Raw genomic sequence first — 9,930 nt, forward strand, 5'->3', positions numbered from 1 at the left:
GCAACCTCATCCATTGCCGAGGTTTGTTGCTAATCTATCTTCTCAGATTGCAATTTCAGTTTTTCATGCATACCGGTAAATGCCCTAAGCCACTGGAACTTCATGCATACACTCTTTCATGAGTTTGGTTGTGACAATACATGAAGTTTCATGTAGAATCATTGTTTGTTCAGCTCAAATATTAAAATGAGTTGATGACTTTCATGTTTAGAGTTGATGACTTTAGTTGTGAAAGATGAGAAAATGACTAGACGTGAGTAAGGATGAGCGTTCTCTATATTGTTAGCAGCTGGGCATGTTTAGGGCAAATTTGTTTTGCTCTTTTGTGCTATTATGCAGCCTTTGCCAATTGCAGCAAGATCTAATTGTAGGCTGTAGCTTCAAAATAAATGTTTTCAAAGAGTTACCACAATAGTACAGCCTCCAATTGTGACTGACACTAGTAGGTCACTTATTAGCACATTTTCAAAGTGACTAACACTAGTAGGTCACTTATTAGCACATTTAGGAATGAAGCAAATTTGAAGGTAGACACTAGTAGGTCACTTATTAACACTAGTAGGTCACTTATTAGCACATTTTCAAAGTGACTAACACTAGTAGGTCACTTATTAGCACATTTGCTTGTAGGATTACTACACCTTGGCGGAGGGAGTACGTAGGGAGGACGCGGATGACGTGGTGAACAGAGTCTGTGTTCACCGAGTGCAGGACCTCTTCTACGAGACAAAGCTCCTGTGCAGAAGAATTTACCATGGCCGCAGAGGACACAGAGTCACCAGAGCGCAGGCAGTGCACCTGCCCCTGACTAAGGAGCAATACTTGACAGTAAACATGAGATTACATCGTCTGCGATTAATTGCACGGAAATTGATTTATGATTTGTCATGTGCTCGTGTACGTGCAGGTGCCTCCTGCTTGGTGTGCGGGGATGGACAACTGCTGGGAGGCCATTGTGGACAAGTGGTTGAGTGAGGAGTACGAGCAATATCACGCCGTATGCTCACGTTGCCGTGCGATGATGCAGGGTTCCTCGCACAAACAAGGCCCCACTACCCTCAAGGAATATGCAGCCAGATATGTACGCGGATTTCATTTTGTTGTTGCTATGCTAACTTCTGAATGCATAATATCTTATTGTTGTGCTTCTTCCTGCAGGCGCGGTTCCACCCCGGCCAGGAGTGCGCCTCGTTCAAGGCATATGCCTTGGCACACAAGGGCAAGGCAAAGGACCCCAACCTCGTCTACAACCCGGAGGACCCGTCCGAGGCATACAGCAACCCGAGCGTGCACAGGCGCCTCAGCGAGTACACGGCGATGGCGAGAGAGATCCATGGGTCAGAATTTGATCCGAGCACCGCTGACCTCGAGGGTGACATCGTCATGAGGTTGGGACCAGGTAAGCCACACTGGCGGTACTATATGGGCAACAGCACCATAGACACGGCCAACACTCAGACACTCGCCCAGATTAGAGCCCGGAGCACGAGTTCGAGTCCGGCCATATGCCCACGCTCACAGCCCCAGGTGGTAGCACTCCAGGTTAGTTCTGTTGCATTTGTTGTCCATTAATTTTCTACTCGTTCTTTATTTGCATTCTAACTATGTGATAAATAATTGTAGGCCCAGATTGAAGCCCTGCAGGAGTCACAGCAGGCCCACAGAGCCAGCTTCAGGCCCTCGAGCTGTCGCACCAGGCCGAGTTGGCACAGGAGAGGGCGCGAGTGCAGACCCAGCTTGAGGCCTTCCAGCAGGCGCACAAGGACTGGTACGAGTACATGGCCCGTTTTTCTCAGAGCATGAGCCAGCCTCCACCGCCTCCGCCACCGCCGATGATACCGTTGGTGCCTCCACCTCCGCGCGACGGCACTCCTGTGAGTCACTTAGATGCACTCTTCACTTTCGTGTCATATAGAGCTACCTTCGACTTATACCTTAGTTTGACCTACCATAGCTTAGACCTTAGAATTTGCTTTGATCCAGATAACTCACATGTGCAATCTCATTCTAGGGACCTTCTACAGCTGGATCGAACAACGATATGCAGGGTGATCAAGACCTGGACTTGACTCCGTTTCTTCACAGGCCTCCGACCATGTGACAGGCCATCCGACCTTGTTTGATAGTTTTGTATGTTGAACTGTGGACTTGGTTGAACTTTGTGGACTTTGGACATATGTTGATGGTGTTTGTGGACTTTGCATGGTGCTTGTCGACATATGTTTGTTATTGTGAGTGGATGTGACATTTGTGGACATATATGTGATATATATTGCCTATCTGTCATGTTATTATAATTTCCTGTGATTTTGTTGCTTATTGTGACTGGATATGCACTGAAACAAACAAAAAAAAATTCTGTGGATATATTTTACCGAGTGTAGCACTCGGTAAAACAGAGATTCTGTCAGTTTTATCGAGTGTAGCACTCGGTAAAACAGCGACCAGAACCAAATTGGTTCTGATTCTGTGAATTTTACCGAGGGTGCCATTTTTTACCGAGTGCCGCTTCCCCACTCGGAAATATTTGACTACTTTTTACCGAGTGGGAACACTCGGTAAACACTCGGTGCCATTTTTTACCGAGTGCCAGGTCCCCACTCGGAAATATTTGACTACTTTTTACCGAGTGGGAACACTCGGTAAACATTATTCCTGAAGTTTATTTGCGGAATTGTTTTAATCACGAAAATGGTTATTATTTTACCGAGTGTTAGGAGCTACACTCGGTAAACATTATTCAAAAAATTTATTTGCGGAATTGTTTTAATCACGAAATGCTAATTTATTTACCGAGTGCTGCTAGTGACACTCGGTAAACGTCCCCGTTAACGGTCAGTTTGGAGGCTGACGATCGTGAAGTCATAATTGTTTACCGAGTGTCATTGTAGCACTCGGTAACTCTCTGCGCCGAGTGCTCCGATATTAGACACTCGGTAAAATAACTTCACCAAGTCGTTGTTTGCCGAGTCCACTTTACCGAGTGTGGCACTCGGTAAAGAGTTTGCCGAGTGTGTAGCACTATTTGCCGAGTGTTACTCACACTCGGTAAATACACAGTATCCCGTACTGCTAAATCACAACGCGGTCAGCCTGGTACAGGGCATTTATATAGCAGAAATGCTGGGTCAGGTATCCGATCATCCGGACGCTCCCGTTGCCGTGTGTCGTGACGGTACGAACAACCCAACTATCTCGGATGCCTCCTCCGATCAGCTGTTTGATAAAAAAAACATGTCTTCTTTACTAACGAGTCTTCAGAAACGTCATTTCCGCGGCGCTCTCATCCATGGCTGGTCGGACGCCATCCTTCATCTCCACCTCACCTGAGCGCCGCCGATCGCCTTCCTCCCTCTCCACCGAAGTTCAACGACCATCGCGTGGCTTCAGTTCATCCCGCGTGCCCGCCCGACCGCTTCCATCCCTCTCCGACGGCACCTCAGGCCAAGAGCGACGACTAATCGGCCTTCGCCTCACTTCCTCTCCATAGTGCTCAGTCCGCAACCTCCCTCGGCGATGGCACCCAGCGATATCGACGAGATCAGGCAGGGCATCCTCCCTCTGCTGGCATTGGTAGGGCCGTCGCGTGCCTCAGGTTGGTCCCCATCGAGCCGAGCGCGCCCCACGAAGCATGACCCATGCTAGTGGTGCTCGCACACTGCCACTTGGCACTAGCTCCCACTCTGAGGCTGGAATCAACCGGCCCTGGTCTCTCCCTCCGCCTATGTTGCAAACGTATGTTTCAAGCGTTTCAGATATTATCAGAGGTATATTGTAAGTGTTTCATATGGATGTTGCATATGTTGCAATTGTTTTAGAGGCATGTTGCAAGTGTTTTAGAAACATGTTGCAAGCGTTTGTTCAAAAATATTTTATCTATTTCAAAAGTATGTTGCAAGCGGTTTTTATCTAGATATTGTACATGTTTCACACATATGTTGTAGGAGTATGTTTGAAATGTTTCAGCTGTTAAGTGTTTTCATGTTGCAAGTTGCAAGTGTGTTTATCTAGATGTTGGCATATATTTCACACATGTTGCAAGTGTATGTTTCAAATATTTCATCTGCTTCAGACTTACGTAGCATTCAAGTGTTTCATGTCGCTAGTGTTTCGTGTTTCTGAGGTATGTTCAGAGAGTCATGGGGGCACAGTCCGAGCGCTGGGGCCGGGGAAGGGGCGCAGCGAGCCGAGGGTCGTTAAATGAGGCGCACGGCGTGCCTAGGGTCCTGCGGACGGGGCATGCTTGTCCTCATCCGGGCTCCCGGGTCCTTCCCACGCGGAGAGAGGAGGGAGTCAGGGGGAAGGAGGTGGTGGGCGCAGTCAGGGTACACGTGTGGGGCGGTGCGAGGAAAGATGGGAGCAGGGTATGCGTGTGGGGTGGGGCGAGGCAGACATGGGATGGACGTGCACACTCGGCAGCCATACGGTGCAACGATAGTCCTGGGCGGACGGGCTGGGGCATGCAGCAGCATGCATGGGACGTCTAGACGCCCTTATCTGCTCTGGACGTTAGTAATTCCCTTTATATAGTTATTTCCCACACACTACGCACACACATGCACTACAACATCACGTGCTTATTGTTGTATATAGTATTATTATACGGCCACAAACTCATATGTACGACCGTTACGGTCGTGCATGCATGCATCCTACTACCTGCCCGTGAAGGAACGACGACGCCGTCACTATACCAAAACAGCACAAATGAGACAACTCAATTAGTGACTCAGAATTGAAACGCGTCACTAGTAATATATTAGTGACGCAGGTAAACGAAACGCGTCGCTGGTTCATTGTTGTCCATGCCATGTAACAAGACGCGTCACTAATGACAAGGTATCAGTGACTCTTCCCAAGAAAATGCGTCACTGATAACAGCACCTGCTATCCGTGACACTTCGCAAGGGAACGCGTCACTTCCGACCGAAAAAATTATGAAGTCGGGTTAAGTGAGAGGTCAAGTCCGGAATCCCATCGCCTCGAGCTCTCGCCCGTCCCATCCCGTCCCCTCTGTCACAAAAAAAATCATGTCCCCTCTCTTTCTCGTCCGTCGCTCGTACTCCTCCGCCGTCGCAAACTTCGCTCCTTCTCCTGTACTGCCACCGCCCCTTCCCTCCACCACAACCACTCGACGGAGGCCGAATCCGATGAGCAGTCAGCCCGTGCGGGGGAGCAGACGCTCAGCATGGCCCTTGGCAGATCTGGCATGGTGCTATCTCAGCCTAGTGAATGCGCTGCCTGACGCCAGATCTGTCAAGTTGGTGGCTCGACCGGGTGAAGGCCCTGGCTGATGACGGATCTGGGTGGAGGCTTGCCGCTGCCATCCTAGATCGATCGCGTGGCACGGCGCTCCATCCCCAGTGGTCGCTGCCACCCCAGATCGACCATGCGTGTAGCACCCCTATACCCAGAGGTACGTGCATATGTGCCAGCTCGTCCCTCCCCACTCTCACGTCGGATAACTAGAGCTTTTGCTTGGTAGAGCCCAGCGCAGGACCCTAGCTGGGGATGTGACACCATGCTGGCAACCCTGGTGGATTTGGTACCACTACTAAAATATAGGGTACTAGCGGCAAGGCTGGCGGCAGCATAATTCTAGATGAGGCTGCGAAGTGGTATGTATTACTCTCTCTCTTCTCATCAATCTGCATTAACAGTTTTGCCTGGAGGAATCCTACCTATTTGCCATTGGAATTGAGATTGGATTCATGACTAATTTCTAAGTAAAATAATGGCAATTTGAATTACAAGATGCCGCGCTGCAGTAGTATTTCTAAATCAAACTAGTAGGGCTCGTATGTCTCTAGTTTCAGTATGATGTAATGAATACATGCCATCTAGTTTTTACTCATTTGACTTTGTTTTTCAGTAAAATTTACAATGAAAAAGGCCGGATGTGTGGTTATTAGTATAGAAAGCTTATAGTTTGGTAGTCCCAGGGAATCAAACTTAAATAGAGAAGCTGTGATCCTTGGATCAATTATTACTCAAGCACAAACTCATAGAGTAGTTCTTTTTCTCCAAAGTGGTGCTTGGTTGGAGACAACAGTAAAGCAATAACCTTGCTTCTCTAGATTTTTTTGTGAGTAAACTCTTGCCCATTTAAGTAATGGGTGACCATTTATTTTAAATTTATTCAATGTATAACAGATGTATAATTTACATTTCTGCTAATTTCTTTCTGGTTAATGTTTTTCTTTTTTTCTTTTTGTCTAGATGACATCGGTTGTAGTAGTGAGGTTGAAATTCTTATCCTGATCATAAATACTGGTTGCCGTCTAGCACATCTATTCCAGCTTTGTTCAATGGTAAGTTGAATTTATTTGCAACTACAGCTAGCTTAATTGCTCCAAGCAAACTGTACTTGTGGATATATAGTAGAACAGCTTATTTTCAATTGTACATGGCAAATTGATTATCATGTAGGTATCCTGTAGCCTGAACAGTATGTGATATGTGTAGGCATCATAGGTCTTTCCCATGTGTTCTGCCCTGGTGCATCTAACTAATTAAGATGTTTCTTTTGCAGATCACATGATCGGCCTGTTCGCTGGTTGGTTTCTGGGCTGATAAGCTCGGCTGTTGCTGGTTTGTTGTGAGAGAAAAATACTGTTGGCTGGCTGATAAGCCCTGGCTGAAACCAACAAGCGAACAGGCTGGATGTCTGCAGATGCCATGTGGGAGAACAAAGTAATGGCTGAAGCAAAGTGGTACTTGTTGATGTTAAGTACAATTTCTTGGCATAGTATAGCTCTGAATATAATGGAACATGTTTTTTTCAGGGGTATTCAAGACAGTATTGATGATAATCCTACCTGAAACTTACAAGACTCACTTCTTATTATTACTAAGACTGGACAGAGAGAAAAAAACTTGCACAGTTCTAGTTAGAAAATTAAACACTTCGAAAGGATAATCTAGTAAACAAAATTCATACCCACATGTTGAAAGTTACTAGGTCCAAGAGTTGCTATAAATTTGTGAACCACCACACTGTTTCGCTGCCATTTATATTTATGAACCACCACACTGGTGCCTTTGTTATTTTCTTACAACCTCTAGAGAAGATGCAAAGTTTAATATTTCAGCTGTTTCACTGTTTCGCTGTTTCATGTAGAGGTTCAGTCTGCAAATTAGCACTAGCATGTGTGACTGTGTTACAGGAAAAAAATAAACCACAAATTTCTATTTTGGCTTTATAAAAGTGTGATAATATTAGTTACCTAGTTCCAACATCTTTTGCTTGCCTGAAACACTAGTGACAGTTGCCTGAAACAGTTTCCTCAATGGTTGATTAGATATATGAACTTATTAGCTGTAACCTTTGTTTCTTTAATATTTACATGGTAGCTTGCTGGTTCTTGCTCTTTGTTATCATCCATGCATGGTGGAAATAGAGGAAACCAAATCATTGTTCAGGTGAATATCTTCATCGTTCTATATTCCTCCAAAATCAAAGCTGTGTCAATATAGAATTATATGGAATTATTTAACAGATAGCAAGTTGGCAAATATTTCCTATTTTGATTTCCTATTGTAATTTCTTGTTCAATATTTCAGACCTAAGCAGTATCCATCCATTCTGGAGCTTTTGCTCAAGTCCTGAAGAAAGAAAGTGCATTGAAAATTTTCATATTTTTACAGGCAGGTTTAGAATGTTGCACCAGCAGGCTCTGGCTCAAGTTAGAGCCCAAGAAAGCCTGATGACAACCTGCACTAGAAGAGGAAAGGAACGGATGACGGTGTCATGTCGACATGGATTCCAATCATATGCCTTTTCTTTTTAATTAGTTATAAGTTACTTCTTTCATGATGGCATGAATCTTTGAGACCTGATTATTCTCATGATGACAACTATAAGGCCCTGTTTTGCAGAGCTCCCAGAGCTGATTCTCTGCTGGATTCAGCAGGAGCTCTGCCAAACCGTTTTTCAGAGAGAAGTGATTTCCTGCTGATTCTGTGAAGTGATTCTCTGAAATGAAGTAGGAGGCTGAGAGCTAAAAAAAGTAGCTTCTCCTGATTCTATGAAGTGATTCTCCATCATGATTTGAAGAGCTTATGCTAAAGAATCAAAGACAATTACTTTCAGCCACAGAATCACTTCTCTCATAGACTCAGCTTCCTTGGAGAATCAGAATCAGATGGAGCTCTGCCAAACAGGCCCTAAGCATATCTTCTGAAGACCTATAAGCTCAGATTTGAGTTTTCAATTTCCTTTCCCAAGCTCTGATTTGAGATTTCAATTTCCTTTCCCAACATATATTGAACTTGTTTATACAGCCATATTGAGAAGTAGCAGCATATCTATGTGATTGTACCAGCATATCTAATGATCTATCAATCATTTATACTTTCTTCTCAGCATGAATGTCTAAAAGTAACTACGAATTCTAAATGCCTGTTGGTTGCACAGTTTGGGATATGACAAATGTTGTGATTTTCCAATCGCTAAGGGGCCGGGTATGTGCTTGCGTACTTGTCTGCATGTCCTGTACCTGTTCAATCCTCAACTCTATACATTGTATGTACTAATAATTTATCCATTGTAAATCTTCTCAGATTTTTTTTGCTAATCTATCAACTCAGCTAATGTATTGGGAGCTTCTTCAAGGGTATGTTTTCACATGATTGGTTTCCTTTTCTTTTTCTCCATTTGCATAAACAGTTTCATGGCAATGTAGCATGCCCTTGTAGTCACTTCTCTATTTGGCTGTCATTAGTTTTGCAGCACATGTATGTTCTGATATACTCTTCTCATAAATGTTGGCTTTACTGCTTCAAGAACCACATTTTCCTCTTGTGCTTTAATCCTGTGCAATCTGAGATCTTAATTAGGCCTTAAAACTAAGGCATGAAGCACACATATATCATGGGTTTCCTACAAATGGCTACACTGTATGTGCTGTTTCTTTTCACTGAAAAGTATCTAATTACATGCCTAACAGAGATAAGCTTACCTGTAAAGATGCATGTACCCTTTATTAAGAATTTGTGGAACATATGCAATAAGCAGCACTGATAAAATCTATCTACTGGATTGATGCACGCCAAAATGACTTTTATTATTCACATCTACTGGTTTGCAGTTTGACATCTCGAAGTTAGTTGTCAATTAGTTAATTTAGGACAAATCCTGTCAGGGTTGTCATAAGAATTTAAAGGTTTATGACCATCAGATTAGTAGTGAGTAAACTTTTACTTCTTGCTTGCCTTAGTTTGTCTTTTTTTTGCAATGTCATATCAGGCTATTTTCTGAACTTATGTTCTATCTCAGACTCACACTATGTATTTGATTAATTTTCAGGTTTGCAGTACTAATAATTTTAGTGTTCTGCTGGGATATGGGCAACAATAATCTTGAAGGCAGTGGCATTTCTTATAATCTTCCTCCTAATCTCCAGAGCTTGTGAGTCATGTTTGATGTGTACCTCATCATTCCTATTAATGCTTTTAAAAAATATTTTTAGGTCTTACATAGAACTACCTGGTTATACATGTATTGTCAGTCATATATGCTGCTCTGCCTTTCAGTGCATCAACTGTTGGACTCATCTTAATAGAAATTAAAGCTTAATTGTGTGCCCTATAGTTCCCTTGTTTTCTGCAATGAATACCTGCTTCTATATGTGATTGATTAAACAGAATTGGGATGTCTGGTATTGGTTACAAGCCTACATACTCTGCCAATTTTTTAATATTCATGTATTCATCATTTATTGAACTTAGAAGAGTGTTTTTCATATTATTTAACAAGGCTGAACCTGTTACTTGGTCCCTAATGTTAGTTGTTCTGACTTTTGAGTTTGATTTAAGCACATGAATGGTCACTCTATGAGTTCGCTGAAAATGGATAGGAAGCCTGTGGTCACTCTGAGTTCGATTTAAGCACATGAATGCCTATGTTACAGGTTAGACTACAGCCTTCAA

General features: G+C 43.8%; 1 non-coding gene across 1 annotated transcript; it reads left to right on the forward strand.

Annotated features, from left to right (window-relative positions):
• Positions 1–7,808: 7,808 nt before the first annotated feature.
• On the forward strand, positions 7,809–7,880 carry LOC136468247 (small nucleolar RNA R66). The gene has a single exon (XR_010761766.1). It is a non-coding gene; the product is annotated as a small nucleolar RNA R66 (small nucleolar RNA).
• The last annotated feature ends 2,050 nt before the right edge of the window (positions 7,881–9,930 follow it).

This window comes from Miscanthus floridulus, chromosome 7, assembly GCF_019320115.1.
Source record: "Miscanthus floridulus cultivar M001 chromosome 7, ASM1932011v1, whole genome shotgun sequence".
Classification (NCBI taxonomy): domain Eukaryota; kingdom Viridiplantae; phylum Streptophyta; class Magnoliopsida; order Poales; family Poaceae; genus Miscanthus; species Miscanthus floridulus.